The sequence below is a fragment of the Arachis hypogaea genome, chromosome 15 (assembly GCF_003086295.3).
Source record: "Arachis hypogaea cultivar Tifrunner chromosome 15, arahy.Tifrunner.gnm2.J5K5, whole genome shotgun sequence".
Taxonomy (NCBI): domain Eukaryota; kingdom Viridiplantae; phylum Streptophyta; class Magnoliopsida; order Fabales; family Fabaceae; genus Arachis; species Arachis hypogaea.
This window is the reverse complement of record NC_092050.1, coordinates 83551157-83572498: the sequence shown is the minus strand read 5'-3', so window position 1 is coordinate 83572498 and position 21342 is coordinate 83551157. Positions and strand designations below refer to the sequence as shown.

Sequence of the window (21342 nt, the reverse complement as noted above, 5' to 3'; positions counted from 1 at the left end):
CAGTGACAAAAAAGAGTCTATGGTCGGGGTTTTTTAAAAAAGGGTGACTGATAGCCAAGGATTTATACTGGTCTAGAATTTCTCAAATTAGTTTCGTAATAGTATAGTCCAAACCGATAATCGACCCTCAGGTCAAATTTTAAGGAATTGGTTGTCACAAGTTCAACCCCAATAAAAGTAACCGAAGTATTCAAACCTCGGGTCATCTCACAAGGAACGGGCAAACATGTGCATCAACATTGGTTAGAATTCCGGGGTTGCAAGTCATGAGCAAGAAATTAAACTAAGAGACTTATCAAGCAAGAAATCTTAAGGTGCAAGAAACTAATTCAAGTAACTAAAGCAAGGTATGAGCAAATCCAAACTAATAAGAGAACATCCAATATAATTCTACTCTAAAACTAAATAAGTAACTATAACTAAGACAAAGTAATTAGAATTTTTGGGTTTCAAATATGATTAATAAAAGCAACTCTTGGCTAAGCATAGGAATTGGGATCACTATCCTTGTCTAATAACCATATCTTGACAATTATGAGGAACTAAACTCATTAAGTTTACTTGTATACTTGAAGTATATTAAATGGCTTGGTCAACATCAATCCATAAGATCCAACCTAGCTACCAATTGACTTAGTAGTAGGCTAGTGTCAATGGTTATCAAATTGACCACTAAGGGTTATCAAATCATCAAACCCATTAGACCCAATGACTCAACTTCACCCAATTCCCTTAGCCTAGGCCAAGAGTAAAGAAAACTACTCCATAATCAAAGGAAACATTTCATCAAATACATGGTAAGCATTACTAAAAGACATATTCAAAATGCAATTAAATTGAAATTAAAAGGTACCCACTAACAATTATCAATGGAAAATCATGCAAACAACACAATTAATCATGGAAATCATCAATTCAAGATCCACAAGATTCACAAAATGGGTAGAAAATGACAATTGACAAGAAAACATAAATCTAACACAAGATCTAACAAAATTATACTAGGAAATTCAAATTAAGTAATCAAAACTAGAAATCAACAAGATCCAATTCAGAATTCAACAAGGAAAGATCAAATCAAACTAGATCTAGAGAGGAACAAGGGTTTCTCTCTCTAGAAGAACACAAAAAAAAATAAAAAATAAAAACTAGCCAAAATTGTCTCTAAGTGTGTAAATGAATGATCCCCTTCTCTCCCCCTAGGATTCTTGGGTCTTTTCCGTGCAGAACCATCTTGAATTTGGGCCTGTTGAGCCTCAGAAATCGCTAGGCACGATTTCTTTTAATGAGGTGGTGCTCGAAATTGTGATCTCAACGGTGCCAAAAACTTGGTATGCACGATTGTAATCTTGACTCCTTTTCACAACTCCGCACAACTAACCAGCAAGTGCACTGGGTCGTCCAAGTAATAAACCTTACGTGAGTAAGGGTCGATCCCACGGAGATTGTCGGCTTGAAGCAAGCTATGGTCATCCTTGTAAATCTCAGTCAGGTGGATTCAATTGGTTATGAGGTTTTGATAATTTAAAAGATAAATAAAATATAAAATAAGATAGATATACTTATATAATTTATTGGTGAGAATTTCAGATAAGCGTATGGAGATGCTTTATTCCTTTTGAATCTCTGCTTTCCTACTGCCTCCATTCAATCATTCATACTCCTTTCCATGGAAAGCTGTATGTTGGGTATCACCATTGTCAATGGCTACCTCCCGTCCTCTCAGTGAAAATGGTCCTCTACGGTTTCTGTACGGCTAATCAACTGTCGAACTTCTCGTCTCGGATGAAAAATACCAGGCACAGCGACCACATGGCTAATCAGCTGTTGGTTCTCGATCATGTTGGAATAGGATCGATTGATCCTTTTGCGTCTGTCACTACGCCCAACACTCGTGAGTTTGAAGCTCGTCACAGTCATCCTTTCCCAGATCCTACTCGGAATACCACAGACAAGGTTTAGACTTTCCGAATCTCAGGAATGCTACCAATTGATTCTAGCCTATACCATGAAAGTTCTAATCTCAGATTTAGATGCCCCATTGTCAGAGGGGAAACGATGTGAATCATTGATTAGAGACCCAAGAGATATGCACTCAAGCTCTCGCAGGTAGAATGGAAGTGGTTGTCAGGCACGCGTTCATAAGGAAGGATGATGATGAGTGTCACGGATCATCACATCCATCATGCTAAAGTGCGAGTGAATATCTTTGAACAGGAATAAGCTTGAATTGAATAGAAGAACAATAGTACTTTGCATTAATACTCGAGGAACAGCAGAGCTCCACACCTTAATCTATGGGGTGTAGAAACTTCACCGTTGAAAATACATAAGTGATGAAGGTCCAGGCATGGCCGAATAGCCAGGCTCAAAGGTCTAGGGACTAAATGTCCAAAGATGAAAATACAATAGTAAAAAGTTCTATTTATACTAAACTAGTAGCTAGGGTTACAGAAATAAGTAAATGATGCAGAAATCCACTTTCGGGCCCACTTGGTGTGTGCTTGGACTGAGCATTGAGCTTTACACGTGTAGAGACTTCTCTTGGAGTTAAATGCCAGGTTGTAGCCAGTTTCTGGCATGTAACTCTAGTTTGCAACCTGTTTCTGGTGTTTAACTTCAGAATAGGGCAGGAAGTTGGCGTTTGAACGCCAGTTTGCATCATCAAAACTCGGGCAAAGTATGGACTATTATATATATCTGGACAGCCCTAGATATCTACTTTCCAACGTCATTGAGAGTGCGCCAATTGGACTTCTGTAGCTCTAGAAAAGCTACTTCGAGTGCAGGGAGGTCAGAATCCAACAGCATCTGCAGTCCTTTTTTAGCCTCTGAATAAGATTTTGCTTAGGTCTCTCAATTTCAGCCAGAAAATACCTGAAATCATAGAAAAACACACAAACTCATAGTAAAGTCCAGAAATGTGATTTTTAAATAAAAACTAATAAAAATATACTAAAAACTAACTAAAACATACTAAAAATTATGTAAAAATAATGCCAAAAAGCGTATAAATTATCCGCTCATCACAACACCAAACTTAAATTGTTGCTTCTCCTCAAGCAACTGAAAATCAAATAGGATAAAAAGAAGAGAATATACTATAAATTTCAAAATATCAATGAAACTTAGCTCCAATTAGATGAGCGGGACTAGTAGCTTTTTGCCTCTGAACAGTTTTGGCATCTCACTTTATCCCTTGAAGTTCAGAATGATTGGCATCTATAGGAACTCAGAATTCAGATAAGGTTATTGATTCTCCTAGTTCAGTATGTTGATTATTGAACACAGCTACTTTATGAGTCTTGGTCGTGGCCCTAAGCACTTTGTTTTCCAGTATTACCACCGGATACATAAATGCCACAGACACATTACTGGGTGAACCTTTTCAGATTGTGACTCAGCTTTGCTAGAGTCCCTAATTAGAGGTGTCCAGGGTTCTTAAGCACACTCTTTTTTTTTGCTTTGGATCACGACTTTAACCGTTCAGTCTCAAGTTTTAACTTGACACCTTCACGCCACAAGCACATGGTTAGGGACAGCTTGGTTTAGCTGCTTAGGCCAGGATTTTGTTCCTTTAGGCCCTCCTATCCATTAATGCTCAAAGCCTTGGATCTTTTTTATTTTACCTTTGCCTTTTGGTTTTAAGGGCTACTGGCTTTTTGCTCTTGCCTTTTGGTTTAAAGAGCTCTTGGCTTTTTCTGCTTGCTTTTTCTTTTTCTTTTTTTTTTTCGCATATTTTTTTCTGCAAGCTTTTTATTCACTCCTTTTTCTTGCTTCAAGAATCAATTTTTATGATTTTTCAGATTATCAATAACGTTTCTCCTTTTTCATCATTCTTTCAAGAGCCAACAATTTTAACATTCATAAACAACAAATTCAAAAGACATATGCATTGTTCAAGCATTCATTTAGAAAACAAAAAGTATTGCCACCACATCAAAATAATTAAACTAATTTCAAGGATGAATTCGAAATTCATGTAGTTCTTGTTCTTTTGTGATTAAATACATTTTTCATTTAAGAAAGGTGATGGATTCATAGGACATTCATAGCTTTAAGACATAGACACTAGACACTAATGATCATGTAGTAAAGGCATAAAACATAGATAAAACATCAAGTTCAAAACCAAAAACAGAAAAATAAGAGCAAAGAGATTAAGGAACGGGTCCACCTTAGTGATGGCGGCTAGTTCTTCCTCTTGAAGATCTAATGGAATGCTTGAGCTCCTTTATGTCTCTTCCTTGCCTTTGTTGCTCCTCCCTCATGACTCTTTGATCTTCTCTAATTTTATGGAAGAGGATGGAATGCTCTTGGTGCTCCACCCTTAGTTGTCCCATGTTGGAACTTAATTCTCCTAGGGAATTGTTAATTTGCTCCCAATAGTTTTGTGGAGGAAAGTGCATCCCTTGAGGCATCTAAGGATTTCATCATGAGGAATTTCCTCATGCTCTTGTTGAGGTCCATGAGTGGGCTCTCTTGTTTGCTCCATCATTTTCTTAGTGATGGGCTTTTGAGATGAATCTCTCTATCTCCCATGATTCAGAGGTGGAAGCTTTTGCCTTCCCTTTCCTCTTTCTAGGGGTTTCTCCGGCCTTAGGTGCCATTAGTGGTTATGAAAAAACAAAAATCTATGCTTTTACCACACCAAACTTAAAAGGTTTGCTCGTCCTCGAGCAAAAGAAGAAAAAAAATAGTAGAAGAAAAAGAAAATAGAGGAGATGGAGGGAGATATGTGGTTCGGCCAAGGGGTAGAAGTAGTGGTTGTAATGTGTAAAAATGAAGGAGTGGTGAGGGGTTTATATAGGGGTGGGGGGAGGGTTAGGTTTCATGTATTAGGGTTGGGTTTGGGAGGGAAAAGATTTTGAATTTGGATGTAGGTGGGGGTTTTGGGGAAGAGTGGATGGATGTGATTGGTGAAGGGTATTTGGGAAAGAGTGTTATGAAAAGGTGGAAGAGAGAGAGATGGGGTAGGTGGGGATCCTGTGGGGTCCACAGATCTTGAGGGTTCAAGGACTTATCTTCCCTGCTCCATTGAGGCGTGCAAAAATGCCCTTAGAGTGCAATCCTGGCGTTTAACGCCAGACTGCTGCTTGTTTCTGGCATTAAACGCCAAGCTGTAGCCTGTTTTTAGCGTTTAACACCAGTAAGCTTATCCTCCAGGGTGTGCTAATTTTAATGCTATTTTTCATTCTGTTTTTTATTTTTCAGTTATTTTTGTGGCTTCACATGATCATCAACCTACAGAAAACATAAAATAACAATGGAAAATAAATAGATATAATTAAATAACATTGGGTTGCCTCCCAATAAGCACTTTTTTAATGTCAATAGCTTGACAGTGAGCTCTCATGGAGCCTCACAGATAATCAGAGCAGGGTTGGGGCCTCTCAACACCAAACTTAGAGTTTGGTTGTGGCTTCCCAACACCAAACTTAGAGTTTGGTTGTGGCCTCCCAACACCAAACTTAGAGTTTGAATGTGGGGGTTTTGTTTGACTCTGTATTGAGAGAAGCTTTTCATGCTTCCTCTCCATGGTTACAGAAGGAGAACCTTGAGTCTTAAATACAAGGTAGTCCTTATTTAACTGAAGGACCAACTCTCCTCTGTCAACATCAATCACAGCTTTTGCTGTGGCTAGGAAGGGTCTGCCAAGGATGATGGATTCATCCTCATCCTTCCCAGTGTCTAGGATTATGAAATCAGCAGGGATGTAAAGGCCTTCAACCTTTACTAGCACATCCTCTACTAGTTTATAAGCTTGTTTCATTGATTTGTCTGCCATCTCTAGTGAGATTTTTGTAGGTTGTACCTCAAAGATTCTCAGTTTCTCCATTACAGATAATGGCATGAGTTTTATCCCTGACCCCAGGTCACACAGAGCCTTTTCAAAGGTCATGGTGCCTATGGTACAAGGTATGAAGAATTTTCTGGGATCTAGTTTCTTCTGAGGTAATGTCTGCCTCATGAATGCATTCAGTTCATTGGTGAACAAGGGGGATTCATCCTCCCAAATCTCAGTACCAAATAACTTGGCATTCAGTTTCATGATTGCTCCTAGATACTTGGCAACTTGCTCTTCAGTGATGTCTTCATCCTCTTCAGAGGAAGAATATTCATCAGAGCTCATGAAGGACAGAAGAAAGTTCAATGGAATCTCTATGGTCTCTGTATGAGCCTCATATTCCTTTGGTTCCTCAAAGGAAAACTCCTTGCTGTCCAGAGGACATCCCATGAGGCTTTTCTCACTGGGACTCACGTCCTCCTCACTCTCTCCAGGTTCGGCCATGTTGGTAATGGTTATGGCCTTGCACTCTCTCTTGGAATTTTCTTCTGTATTGCTTGGGAGAGTACTGGGAGGAGTTTCAGTAATCTTCTTACTCAGCTGACCCACCTGTGCCTCTAAATTTCTAATGGAGGACCTTATTTCATTCATGAAACTTAGTGTGGTCTTGGATAGATCAGAGACTATGGTTGCAAGGCCAGAATGGCTCTGTTCAAAATTTTCTGTCTGTTGTTGAGAAGATGATGGAAAAGGCTTGCTATTGCTAAACCTGTTTCTTCCACCATTATTATTGGTGCCTTGTTGAGGCTTCTGTTGGTCCTTCCATGAGAAATTTGGATGATTTCTCCATGAAGGATTATAGGTGTTTCCATAGGGTTCTCCCATGTAATTCGCCTTTGCCATTGCAGGGTTCTTAGGATCATAAGCTTCTTCTTCAGAAGATGCTTCTTTAGTACTGTTGGATGCAGCTTGCAATCTATTCAGACTCTGAGAAATCATATTGACTTGCTGAGTCAATATTTTGTTCTGAGCCAATATGGCATTCAGAGTATCAATTTCAAAAACTCCTTTCTTCTGAGGCGTCCCATTATTCACAGGATTCCTCTCAGAGGAGTACATGAACTAGTTATTTGCACCCATTTCAATGGGTTCCTGAGCTTCTGCAGGGGTTTTTAGATGAAGAGATCCTCCTGTAGAATGGTCCAATGACATTTTGACAACTCAGACAGACCATCATAGAATATACATATGATGCTCCATTCTGGAAGCATGTTAGTAGGACACCTTTTGATCAATTGCTTATATCTTTTCCAAGCTTCATAGAGGGACTCACCTTCCTTCTGTCTGAAGGTTTGGATTTCCACTCTAAGCTTGCTCATCTTTTGAGGTGGAAAGAATTTGGCCAGGAAAGCACTGACCAGCTTTTCCCAAGAGTTCAGGCTTTCCTTAGGTTGTGAATCCAACCATGTTCTAGCTTTGTATCTTACAGCAAAAGGAAAAAGCATAAGCCTGTAGACCTCGGGATCAACTCCATTGGTCTTGACAGTGTCACAGATTTGCAAGAATTCAGCTAAGAACTAATGGAGATCTTCCAATGGAAGTCCATGAAACTTGCAATTCTGTTGCATTAGAGAAACTAATTGAGGCTTAAGCTCAAAGTTGTTTGCTCCAATGGCAGGAATTGAGATGCTTCTTCCATAGAAGTTAGAAGAGGGTGCAATAAAGTCACCAAGCATCTTCCTTGAATCTCCACCATTGTTATTATTTTCGGCTGCCATCTCTACTTCTTTTTCGAAAATTTCTGTTAGGTCCTCTCCAGAGTTTTGTTCTTTAGCTTCTCTTAGTTTCCTCTTTAGAGTCCTTTCAGGTTCAGGATCAGCTTCAATAAGAATGCCTTTATCCTTATTCCTGCTCATATGAAAGAAAAGAGAATAAGAAAGTATGGAATCCTCTATGTCATAGTATAGAGATTTCTTTATGTGAGTAGAAGAAGAGAAGAATAGAAGAAGGAGAAGAGAAAAATTTGAAAATTAATTAAAATAAAATAAAATAAAAATATTTTTGTTTTTATTTTTAATATTAATTAAAAATTCAAAAATTAAAAAGAAAAATTAAATTAAATTAAAATTTAAAACAATTAGTTAATTAACAGGAATTTCGAAAAAGGGGGAGGAGTTTTCGAAAATTAGAGAGAGAAAATTAGTTAGGTGGTTTTGAAAAAGATATGATTGAAAATCATTTTGAAAAAGATTTAAAAAGGAAATTAAAAAGATTTGATTTTTGAAATTAAAGTTGATTACTTGACTAACAAGAAACTAAAAGATATAATTTTAAAATTAAAAGATTGAACCTTTCTTAATAGGCAAGTAACAACTTGAAAATTTTTTGAATTAAAACATTAAATGTGAGCAAGATTTTCGAAAAAATGAAGTAAGAATGAGAAAAATATTTTGAAAATAAAAAAAATATTTCGAAAATATGTAGAAATAAATGAAAAAGATTTGTTTTTTTGAAAATAATTTGAAAAGATAGGATTTTGAAATTGAAAATTTGACTTGACTCATAAGAAACAACTAAATTTTAAAAAAATTTGAAAAAGTCAACTCAAATATTCGAAATTTATGAGAAAATAAGAGAAAGATATTTTTTTTTATTTTTGAATTTTTAATGAGGAAAGAGAAAGACACAAAATTGACACAAAATATGAAAATTTAAGATCAAAGCACAAAATGCATGCAAGAATACTTTGAATGTCAAGATGAACACCAAGAACACTTTGAAGATCAAGATGAACATCAAGACTTATTTTTGAAAATTTTTAAGAAAAGAAAAACATGCAAGACACCAAACTTAAAAATTTTTAAACTTTAGACACTAATAATTCAAAAATGCATACGAAAAACAAGAAAACACACGAAACATAAAAATGCAAAGATCAAACAAAGAAGATCATCAAGAACAACTTGAAGATCATGAAGAACACATGCATGAGTTTTCGAACATAAGAAAAATGCAATTGACACCAAACTTAAAATTTGACACTAGACTCAAACAAGAAACACAAAATATTTTTGGTTTTATGATTTATTTAAATTTTTTTTTGGATTTTTCGAAAATTATTTGGAAAAAGGAAATAAGAAACTCAAAATTTTAAATAAATATTCTAGGAATCATGCAATTTTAGTCTAAAGCTTCTGTCTAAAGAGATTAGACAGGGCAAAACAAGCTTCAACAGGACATTACATACAATAGCCAAATTGATGGGAATCAATTGACTCTTGTGATGATAAAAGCATCATCTGAAACTCTAGAATTCATTCTTAAAAATTCTGAAGAACATAGAATAATTTATTATTTTTTGGAAAATTTTTCAAAAATAAAAGCTTTAGAAATAAAATAAAATTACCTAATCTGAGCAACAAGATGAACCGTCAGTTATCCAAACTCGAACAATCCCCGGCAACGGCGCCAAAAACTTGGTGCACGAAATTGTGATCTCAACGGCACCAAAAACTTGGTACGCACGATTGTAATATTAACTCCTTTTCACAACTCCGCACAACTAACCAGCAAGTGCACTGGGTCGTCCAAGTAATAAACCTTACGTGAGTAAGGGTCGATCCCACGGAGATTGTCGGCTTGAAGCAAGCTATGGTCATCCTTGTAAATCTCAGTCAAGCGGATTCAATTGGTTATGAGGTTTTGATAATTTAAAAGATAAATAGAATATAAATTAAAATAGAGATACTCATGTAATTTATTGGTGAGAATTTCAGATAAGCGTATGGAGATGCTTTGTTCCTTCTGAATCTCTGCTTTCCTACTGCCTCCATTCAATCATTCATACTCCTTTCTATGGCAAGCTGTACGTTGGGTATCACCATTGTCAATGGATACCTCCCGTCCTCTCAGTGAAAATGGTTCTCTACGGTTTCTGTACGGCTAATCAACTGTCGGACTTCTCGTCTCGGATGAAAAATACCAGGCACAGCTACCGCATGGCTAATCAGCTGTTGGTTCTCGATCATGTTGGAATAGGATCCATTGATCCTTTTGCGTTTGTCACTATGTCCAACACTCGCGAGTTTGAAGCTCATCGCAGTCATCCCTTCCCAGATCCTACTCGGAATACCACATACCAGGTTTAGACTTTTCGGATCTCAGGAATGTTGCCAATTGATTCTAGCCTATACCACGAAAGTTCTAATCTCAGATTTAGATGTCCCATTGTCAGAGGGGAAACGATGTGCATCATTGATTAGAGACCCAAGAGATATGCACTCAAGCTCTCGCAGATAGAACGAAAGTGGTTGTCAGGCACGCGTTCATAAGGAAGGATGATGATGAGTGTCACAGATCATCACATCTATCAGATTGAAGTGCGAGTGAATATCTTAGAACAGGAATAAGCTTGAATTGAATAGAAGAACAATAGTACTTTGCATTAATACTCGAGGAACAGCAGAGCTCCACACCTTAATCTATGGGGTGTAGAAACTTCACCGTTGAAAATACATAAGTGATGAAGGTCCAGGCATGGCCGAATGGCCAGGCTCAAAGGTCTAGGGACTAAATGTCCAAAGATGAAAATACAATAGTAAAAAGTTCTATTTATACTAAACTAGTAGCTAGGGTTACAGAAATAAGTAAATGATGCAGAAATTCACTTCCGGGCCCACTTGGTGTGTGCTTGGGCTGAGCATTGAGCTTTACACGTGTAGAGACTTCTCTTGGAGTTAAACGCCAGGTTGTAGCCTGTTTCTGGCGTTTAACTTTAGAATAGGGCAGGAAGTTGGGATTTGAACGCCAGTTTGTGTCATCAAAACTCAGGCAAAGTATGGACTATTATATATTGCTAGAAAGCTCTGGATGTCTACTTTCTAACGCAATTGAGAGCGCGCCAATGTAGCTCCAGAAAAGCTACTTCGAGTGCAGGGAGGTCAGAATCCAACAGCATCTGCAGTCCTTTTTTAGCCTTTGAATCAGATTTTGCTCAGGTCTCTCAATTTCAGCCAGAAAATACCTGAAATCACAGAAAAACACATAAAATCATAGTAAAGTCCAGAAATGTGATTTTTAAATAAAAACTAATAAAAATATACTAAAAACTAACTAAAACATACTAAAAACTATGTAAAAACAATGCCAAAAAGCGTATAAATTATCTGCTCATCATGAGGTCACATGCAGCTTGTCACACGTACGCGTCATGCACGCTTGCGCGTCGATTGAATTTTGCGATCCACGCGTGCGTGTTCAGCACACATGCGCATCGATGGAGATTTCGCTAATCCACGCGGATGCGCCAACCTTCGCGCGCCATTCCCAACTTTCCGCACCCACGCGTGCGCGTGAGGTGCACGTGCGCGTCGAAGCTGAATTCCCCAAAATTCAACTCTTCATGTTCCTTCCACTTGTGTATGATTTCTTTCTCTTTTCTAGGCCATTCTTGCCCTATAAACTCTGGAATCACTCAACAAACACATCACGGCATCGAATGGTAATAAAAGAGGATCAAAATATGGCAATTTTAAGGCAAAAGAAGTATGTTTTCCATCATGAAGCAATACTAGGAAGAGAACACAAAACCATGCAATTCTTGTGAATAAATGCGGAAAATATTGACAAAACTCTTCAAATTCTAAACAATATAAACCACAAAATTGGGGTTTATCAAACCTCCCCACACTTAAACCAAGCATGTCCTCATACTAAAAATAAAAAGACCAAAAACCATGGGAAGAAACTATTCATGAAGTGCAAATCACCTAGATGAATGCATGCAACTAATGTAAAGGCATCTACCTACTTGGTTAAGGGTAAATCTATCCTCCAAGAACACATATGAGCATATAGGGTAAAAATGACATGTAGTCCATAAATCCTACCAATTTGAACATCAATATGAAGTGCATATAACTTGCTAGATGAACGCTCGTGAAAGTCGGGAACAAGGGTTTGAGCATCGAACCCTCACCGGAAGTGTATCCGCTCTATTCGCTCAAGTGTATAGGGTTCGTCACTCAATCCTCTCCTAATCATGCTTTCCAAGATTTGTCTTTCATCTAAAAATCAACAATTACTCAATGCATGCATACAAGTATCATGAGGTCTTATTCGTGGGTTGTAATGGGGCTAGGGTAAAGGTAGGGATGTATATGGTCAAGTGAGCTTAAAATTTGAATCCTCGATTAACCTAAGATCTCACTAAACACATAAAACAACCTATATAATTCTAATACAATACCTAGCTACCCATGGGTTTCACTTTTCATATGCTCATGTATTCTCTTTAGTTCACATTCCATATGCATTGTTATTGTTACTTTAGTTTGGGGTATTTTTGTCCCCTTTTATTGCTTTCTTTTTCCATATTTTTGTTTCTTTTATTTTTCTATTTCTTTTTTTTTCTTACATTCTTTTTCCTTCATTCTCATATATATATATATATATATTTTTTTCTTTGTTTGTCCCCTTTTTTGGGGTTTCATGTACAAAAATGCCAATGCATATGATTCAATCATTCAATACATGAGTATGTTCCCAATTCCCAGAATTTTCAATTATGAATACAAATACATACCTTTACATCTACCCAAGTTCCCAAGTACACCCTCCCATTTGAATGATACACACCCTTTCTCACATTAGCTAATCAAGGATCCAAATCTAGGGACATTCATTGTTTTTCAATTAGGGGTGTTGATGTGCTCCATTTGGGAAAAGTGACTATTGAAATGATGGCCTCAATCATGTAAATGCATTCATACACAAAGTAAAGGATATATAGAATCAGACAAAGCAAAGATTGCAATCATAAAGAGAACATATTGCACACAAGAATGGGAAATAGTGGTTAGAAGATATAACCACACAATAAGGTTCAAAACTCACTTGCTTGTGTTCTTAGCTCAAACACTATGTTCCCAAAATACATTCTTCAAGCAAGTTTATCGCAAATTTTTTTTTCAAAATTGGTAGGGTACCCTGAAAATACAATTTCATGAAAAAGAAACCATTACCCTAACCAAGTAGTCCTAACAAGAAAGAATAACAAAACATGCAAGGTGTCTTAATTAACAAAACAAAAGAGAAACAAAGTCCATGGATGTTGAAAAGAGGATATTATGGCCCCTGGAGATCGGTCGAACGACCTCCCCACACTTAAGAATTAGCACGGTCTTCCGTGCTACTAGCAAGGTGCAAGGGGTAGTCGGGTTTGGAACTTCAACTATCCCGTTCATGAATGCTCTCTTCACTTAGGTACGAGGTGGATGTGGAGATCTCCGGTTCCTCCACAGAAGGAGTCATGCAACTCAGAAGCTTCTTGATGTAAGCATATCGGCATTGGTTCTGCCGTTCATATCTATCTATCTTCTTGTGGAGGTCTTCTAACCGAGGGGGCAGCTATATCAAAGGTGTTGTGTTCCGCCAGAGGCTTGAGATATTTTCCAGTTGGGATGAAGTCGCCCTCTACCAGAATCATCGCTCTTCGATCCTTAGTCTCTCGGGGAACACCATCAGTAGCAACTAACTCCGTCACCAAGGCTGGGAAAGGTAGGTTACCCTTGGCATGAACGTTACCCATGGCTTGGTGGATGAGGCGAGCAATGTTAACCGGTCGCTCTGTGAGCATACACCAAACTAGCAAGGTGAGGTCTGTGGTGATCAAGGTCTCGTGGGTGCTGGGAAACACATAGTGAGACAAGATCTGGGTCCATGCTCGAGCCTCTATAGTCAGATAACGCGCAAGAATGCCCTTAGGTCGAGGTCTGAGATGCCCTCGGGTCCAAAATGTTTCTGGTTCGACAATAACCCGGTGCACAGCGTCCCAATCAAAAGGAGAATTAAACTCATCACACTGGCGAAGGGCCTCTTGGTAACCATCTATCTCGTCTGGTACGGGTGGGACTCGGAGTACTTCTTGAACACCTAAAACTCACCGGCAAGTGTACTGGGTCGCATCAGGTAGTAAAACTCACTTAGAGTGAGGTCAATCCCACAGGGATTGATGGATCAAGCAATTTTAGTGAGTGATTAGTTTAGTCAAGCTAACATTGATGATTTGAGTGAAAAGTGACCAACAGAATTGTAAATGACAGAAAATTTAAAGTTGCAGAAAGTAAAATTGCATGAAACTTAAAGTGCAAGAAAGTAAAATAGCTAAAACTTAAATTGTAAGAAAAGTAAATGAATGAATCTAAATTGCTGAAAAATGTAAAGTGCAATCAATCAGAGAAGTAGAGGATGAAATGAGTTGCATAAAATCTAAACAGAAAGGGAAAATTTACTTGGAGAAGTAAACAGAAAGAGAACTTAGCTCAATTATGAAATCTAAAAGAGAAATTAAAGATCGAAGAAGAGAATTGAGATTAGTAAGCAGATCTAGACCTCAATTGCTCTCTTGATCAAGCAGAAAAGTAATTGCAAAAGAAATAAAAAGGAAGACAGTAAATGAAACTTAAAACCAATTCTACAATTCCCGAAACAGACAAGTAAATGTTGCAGAAGAAGAAAATGAAATAGAAAACTAAACTCAAATCTAATTCTTAGAACAATTGAGAAGAGAGGTAAAAGATGATTCTCAAAATTAGAATCAATGAAGCTCTTCAATCTCAATTCAAATTCCAAGAATAGATAGCAGAAGTTGCAGAAGCAATGAAAATGAAAACAGAAAGCTAAATCCAATTTCCAAATCTTAGAATTGTGCAGCAGAAACCAAAGATGAATTGCAGATCAAGGATTGAAACAGAATTCCTTCAATCTCTATCCACAATAAAAAAAAAACAGAAAGCAAGTAATACAAAGTGAGAACAAGGGGGAGAGAACTCAGCTCTCAATCCTAATTCTCCTAATGCTCTCTAGTAGAGCCAGCCTACAAAGATGAAAATGATGCCTTATATAGGCTTTTCAAAATGAAAATGAAATTGAAAACAAATTACAATTAAATGAAATTCCTATTCTAACTTGTTCTTGTGCCTTTGAGTAATGATGTGGGCTTGGCTTGCGTTGGATTTGAAGAGAGATGGATCCAGTTGGCCTTGGTTCAATTGGTGAAGAATTGAATCCAATTTAATTTTTAATTGAATTTTGGACCATGGGTGCTACTCCCAGGGAACGGCTCAGTTGATTAAGTGAACTGAGCTCTCCATTTGCTTGTGGCGTGCCAATTTGTGCGCACCAAGCCTTCCTTGTTGCTGCCCCCTTTGATCTTTGCCCATGTCACATTGTTGGAGAGCATGGAGCAATAGTGCTCAGTTAGGAAAGTGAACTGAGCTTTCCTTTGTGTGCCTTGGTAGCGCCTTTGGCTTGAGTGTAAGCTCCCTTATTCGAGCCTTGGTGGAAGCATTTTTGTGAGCCTTTTCCTTGCATTTTCTTGAGTGGGAGAGCATGACAAAGCTCAGTTGGGAAAGTGAACTGAGCTTTTATGGGTCTTGGCCTTCCAATTTTTGCTTTCCTTATGTCTCCCCCTTCGAGCCTTGGTGAAGCCACTTTGGTTTATTTTTGCTTGTTTTTGGTCCTTAAAGATGCCTTTCACTTGTGTCTCAATTTCATGTCAAATATGGACTACCATATATCGTTAGAAAGCTCTAAATTTCAGCTTTTGAACGCAACTGGAAGCACATCAATTGGACGTCTGTAGCTCAAGTTATGGCCCTTTGAAGTAGGCATGGTCATGTTGTGAGCGCCCAAGTTTAACTTAGCGAAAGTTCTTGCTTCCAAGCCAATTTTTTTTTTTCACGATAAAGCTAGGTTCACTTAGTTAACCGAGCTTTGAGTGCTGATTGTCAAGCTTCCTTGATTTGGTCATGGGCTACGCTTTTAAAAGCGTGGCCTAAGGTTTTAAAGTGTGCTCCAACTTCAAAGTGTGCCCCAAAACTCTTTTTTTTCTCCTTTTTAGTTTATTTTGTGCTTTTTGCTTCTTCTTCTTCTTATTTCCTACAAAATTTATCAAATCAAAAGATCAAAGAAATGTAACATTTAAGCATAAAAGCATTCAATATTTAAGCACAAATCATCAATTTATTATATGAAAAAGCATAGAAAAACATGACATGGTGACATGTCATCACAACACCAAACTTAAACCTTGCTTGTCCTCAAGGAAGAAAAGAATCATGCAATAAAGATTGACAATCCAAGGTAAGAAGAATAGCAACTCAATGTTCATGGTAAGCTAGTTTTCTAAGCATGCTACAATCACAAAAGAAATGTAAATGATTGATGCTTCTATCTAGCTCAATTTATGAAATCTTTTTCTTATATTTCTTCCTTGAAACAAGCTTTTCATTGTCTTATTAGCTTCTCCTTTTGGGTGTTTTACCCCATGAGTTGATAACAAAGTTACGACTCTAAATGCTTTGTTTTCAAGTATTACCACTTGATACATAAGCACCACAAGCATTTAATTAGAGGACTTCATTGAGCTCATTTGTTTCTTTTCTTTACTCTCTAATCATTGATGCTCAGAGCCTTGAGCTTTGAGGGAGTGCATTTGCACTTGAGCCTAGCCTTGACTCTAAGTGTTTTGTTTTCAAGCTTTTTGCTTGATACATAAACACCACAAGTACTTAACAAATAAATTGTCATTGGTACTCAGAGCCTTCAGCTTTCTCATTCTTTCCCTTTTGCTTTTCTTAATTTACAATTGCTTCTTCAAGGTTTTCATGATTTCAAAAGATTTCACAAAATGTCCTAGATGAAAACTTCAATTAAATAAAATCCAATGCAATTTAGCAACAATTAATTATACTAGCTTTCCAATACTTGTATGCACATGCTAAACTCTTCTTTAATTCCTTATTTGTCTATGATCATGATGCTTTATTGCTTTTGAACTCACAAAACTCAAGTTGGTAGTCATAATGTCACAACAACATGTTACAAATCAAGATTCAAGCCATGCTTTATTCATACACACATGCAAACAGAGAAGATGAAGACAATCATGCAATTTAAGTGCTGGAAAGAAATGAGAAGAAAAGGAACTCTACAACCTTGTAGTTCATCTTCATTATTGTTGTCCTTTTTCCTCTATTCTTCCTTTTTCCCTTGCCAAACTCAGAATGCTTGCTCATCCTCAAGCAACAATTAGAACAACGGCTATGGGGCTAAGATGGATCATGAATGTCTTACACAATGAAATGTTAGCAGTACATGTGTTTTAAGCAAGCAAAATTAAAGATAATAATCAAGGCACAAAGAACAAAGACATTGTGGTTGCATAGATAAGAAGGTGTGCAATGTAACGGCCTAGCCTTTAGCCTCGATGAAATGACGCTTTTTCGGGATCAAACGGAATTTTTATGGAATTTTTAGGAATTTTAGTGCATATAAGCACCTCCACTGCACAGGTGCTATGTCATCAAGCTGCTGAGTCAGCAGCTTGATTGCACCAGACACCTCTCCTAATCTAAGCAGGCACGTCGCAAAAAGTTGCGTTTTTGAACCACTTCGGGTCCAAATTTCAAAATTCTGATTTCCGTAGTTTGTCTCTATGTGACGAGCCGGTCTCGAATTTTGAGAGAAAAATTATATTAATATAATATTCATATATTATTATTTTATTTGGAATATTATATTATTATCTTCTCTAATGTGGTTAATGTTGATCTATGTTTGGTAATATAATAACTGAGCTAGAAATCTACCGGTAATGGATAATACCGGCATTCTTAGATGAACTTAGCAATGCTAATGCTTCATCATATATCTTTTATTCTCATGATTATCATGTTACTAGTATTATTTATACTAGTAAAGCTCATGCTTATCCTTAAGTAGTATAATCTGATGTATCTAATTTTCGTAATTATCTTCAGAATGATATTTTATTATTAAACTCTGATGAGTCAGCACCCAGTGACACGTGGCTCTCCCAGAGTTAGCCACCACATGTTTCCTTTCTTGCTCTCCAAGCAAAGCTTTCTTAAGGAGAAAGTAAGAAATACTTGTGTTCTAATACATCTAGCTTCCGTAATTATCCTTTCTTGAGATATTTTTACACCAAAATTTAGGATAATGCTTATCCAAACCCCACGTTCTCCCATGTATCATCATTACTATCATTTTTACTTTCTAAACAAGTTAGAATTCGAAATTCTTGAGAGAGAAATGGAAGAACTTCCATGAACACCTAAGCTTCTTTCTCCGTTCTTTTTCAAACTAAAACCCCTATCAAAAATCTAATCCGACCAAAATGATCACCTCTTCCTCCTCTTCATTTCTATATCAATTTTCATGGAGTAAATCAAGGCATGATGGCTGCTCCTCCTCCTTGAAGTTTCATCCATGGTGGGAACTCAAGCTGATGATATTTTCTTCATGTTTTCTCTTAAGATCTCTTGTTCAATCACCACAGGCTCTAAGAAAACGTGATTTCTAGCTACCTTGAGGTGAGGAAAACCTACTTTTCACCATCATGAAGCTTCAGCCTTCATGGTTCATATGGTTCTAAAGTTGTTTTTGATGTTAAAATAGGCGTAAAAGTGCTTTTGGCAGCTTGTTCTTGGTTCAATTCTTGGCAGCTGCAAAGGAGGTAAGGTTTGGTAAATTAATCAATGATTGGTTTGGTTCTTGAAGTGTTAAATCAGCTCTTGTTGCTTGAAGCTTGATTTTTGAGTGTTTGTGTGATGGTTTGATCATGAGATCTTGTTGTTTAATGCTTGAAAATCAAGTTTTTGATGGATCCGAAGTTGTTGTTGTTGCTGTTGGAAAACGTGGCTTTCCAGCCATGAAATTCATGATATTTGATGTGTTTTTGATGTGTATTTGATGGCTGAAACGTTGCTCTTTTGTTTGGTCAAAATCAGGTAAAAATCGGTTACCGAAAAGATTGAAAAACTAGTTGAAAATCAAGCTGAAATCCGATGAACTTTTGGAAAAATATTTTTGGTCTTTGAATGACAAGAAAAATGTTGGTTTTGATGATTTTGGGGTCAAATTATAATTATTAGTTTGGGGTTGAAATTTAATTAAAGAAAAGTTAAGGGGCCAAAGTGCAAATATTAAAAGTTAAGGGGTCAAAATGAAATTTCCAAAAAATTCAGGGGTCAAAATGCAATTTTTGAAAGTTGAATAAAATATTATTATTTTAATATTAAAATATTAAAATATTATTTTATTGTTAATATTATTTTATTAATAATATTATTTTATTATTAATAATAAAATATTGATAAAAAGACAGTTTTTCCTAAAATCCTCAGGAAGGCAGTTTTGAGTCCAGAATTTCTTAATTCTCTTTATTAAACACCTAAGGAAGAGTTCAAGAGAAAGTATTGAGGTATGTATGGTAATGAAAAAGGTTTTAGAAACTTTCATACATGTTGGAAAGAAAAGGAATTAAAAGCTATATAGCAGTGTGCTTGACCTTACAGAGTAGGCAGAGAATTGTAAAATGAGCTCACTGTGATGTTGTGATGCTTGATTTATGATTGTGGAAAGATAATGAAGATGATTCCTAAGTGATGAAAAGTATGGTTATATGTGACTTATGAGCCTTCGGGCAATGCTTGTGAATATTATGCGGGGACGCCCGTATTGTGATGTTGCTTCCCAGACAGGCTGCGGTAGAGATGTACCAGCCTTGCAAGCTGAATGCTTGGTAGAGGCCTGACTCGCATACCTGCGGTATATTGAGATTTGAGCAAATACCAGCCCTGCAAGTCGAGAGTACTTGGTAGAGGGTATGCGGTACTTAATCTGGGATTAAGTTCTGGGAAGGCCTTATCTGACCTGGAGGGTCGGATTGCGTCGGGTGCGGGTCGAAACCGACAAATGAGCTCATTACCTGCAGTAGGATCAGACATGCATCATACTTGTTTGTGCATATTTTAATTGGTTTGCCTATGTGAACAACTCTGTTTAATTGCTAACTGCTATACTTGACGTAACTGCTCTTCATTGTGTTTGAACCTCATTACTTCTGTTTGTAACTGATTGTTTGGATTGTGGTGATTGGATGTTGATTGAGTTGTTTTGGCCTAAGGCTGTGGTTGGTTTGTTTGAGGTCTAGCTTTGTATAAAGTATCTGACTGATTCAGCATAGACTTAATGAACCTATGCTTTGAACAAGATGATCATTTATACCGCGTAGGTAACTTCTTTTATGTTTATAGTCTAGTAAAGTATGAAAAATCAAACTCTTACAGCATAGACTTAATTGAACCTATGCTTGGGACAAGTTGGTCATTCATACCATTAGGAAACTTTTCAGATTCTTATATCTGGAAAAGAAGTTTGGATTTATGGTTAATTAACTGATTTCTTTTGAAAAGGTTTTGAATATTTGATTGTTAAACCATCAATTTTCAAAGGATTTAGAAACTCGGAAACAGACATTATAAATGGACTTAACTATGAATCCCGACCTTACTAAGAACTCCCCAGTTCTTACCCCTTACACCTCTTCAGATGGACACGGGAGTCCTGCCCTACGAGATTAATCATCCGTACATCCACGACGACCCAGTGCGCAGCTACGAGTATTACATCCGATGTGCGGCACCTTGTGTACGTAATTATATAGTACGTGACCCTGAGATCGAGGATATCTCTTCTGGTAGCAATGAGCCAGATGGGGCACCAGCGAGCAGGCATCATCACCTACCCAACGGTTTTCTGTGAGGGGCTTTTGGATCAGAGACGAGGAGACTTTTGAGGCGTCCATTCTAACCACGGTACCTTAGAGTGTTTCCCTCACTTGTACTAGCATGCTCAGAGGGAATAGGCATGTCATAGAGTTAGCCTTGCCTGGGTGCCAGCTTAGGGGCTTTTGGACAGGCCAGGCCCCGGGACGTCTTATATATATTTGTATATATATTATATGAGTTACTAACTGAAGGATGCTGTGTTATAATTCCTTACTGGTATAACTGAGTTGCTTCTGCATTATGATGTATATTGTGGTGTGATATTCTATGTATTACCTTTTACAATTCCTTGAATGTGTGTACTCATGTTTCGTTGTTATACTCTATGTATGCGACTCTAAACTACTATTGTTTTAAAAAAAAATTACTCGAAACTTGCGAGGTGTTAACAACGAACATGCTTATATTTATTAAATGTTACTTAAGTTGGGGAAACAAGTTGGTAACGTTCATCTTTTAGTATGATCATGACATGCTGGAAGTTGGGCCGTTACAATTTGGTATCAGAGCGGTCCTTCCTGTTAGAGCCTGGGGAATGGACTGAATCATGCTTTATCGCATGCTCTGTTGTGCGTCTCATGCTTATAGGATATCCATGTGATATGTGTTGCATGATTGTCTTTGTGCCTTCATTCTGAGAATGTTCACGCCCAACTTGAGGTATTGAGACTGATCACCTTGGTATCGATTGTTCGGTGTGAACAAGATTAGGATGAGTTCACAGAGACACAGCGCTTGGGGAGAGACTACCGCTAACATTCCGTACGAAACGATGATAACCTATTTACTGCGATTCACGCTATGGCTGAGGCTGTGCGTGAAACAGCGACTGCTACTACTTCAGCTGTTGATCGTTTGGGAAAGCGTAATACTGGTAATGGAGGAAGAATGAGATAGGAT

General features: G+C 37.4%; 1 non-coding gene across 1 annotated transcript; it reads left to right on the top strand.

Moving 5' to 3' along the window:
• The first annotated feature begins 7053 nt into the window (after window positions 1–7053).
• Window positions 7054–7161, top strand: LOC112753250 (small nucleolar RNA R71). The gene has a single exon (XR_003177643.1). It is a non-coding gene; the product is annotated as a small nucleolar RNA R71 (small nucleolar RNA).
• The last annotated feature ends 14181 nt before the right edge of the window (window positions 7162–21342 follow it).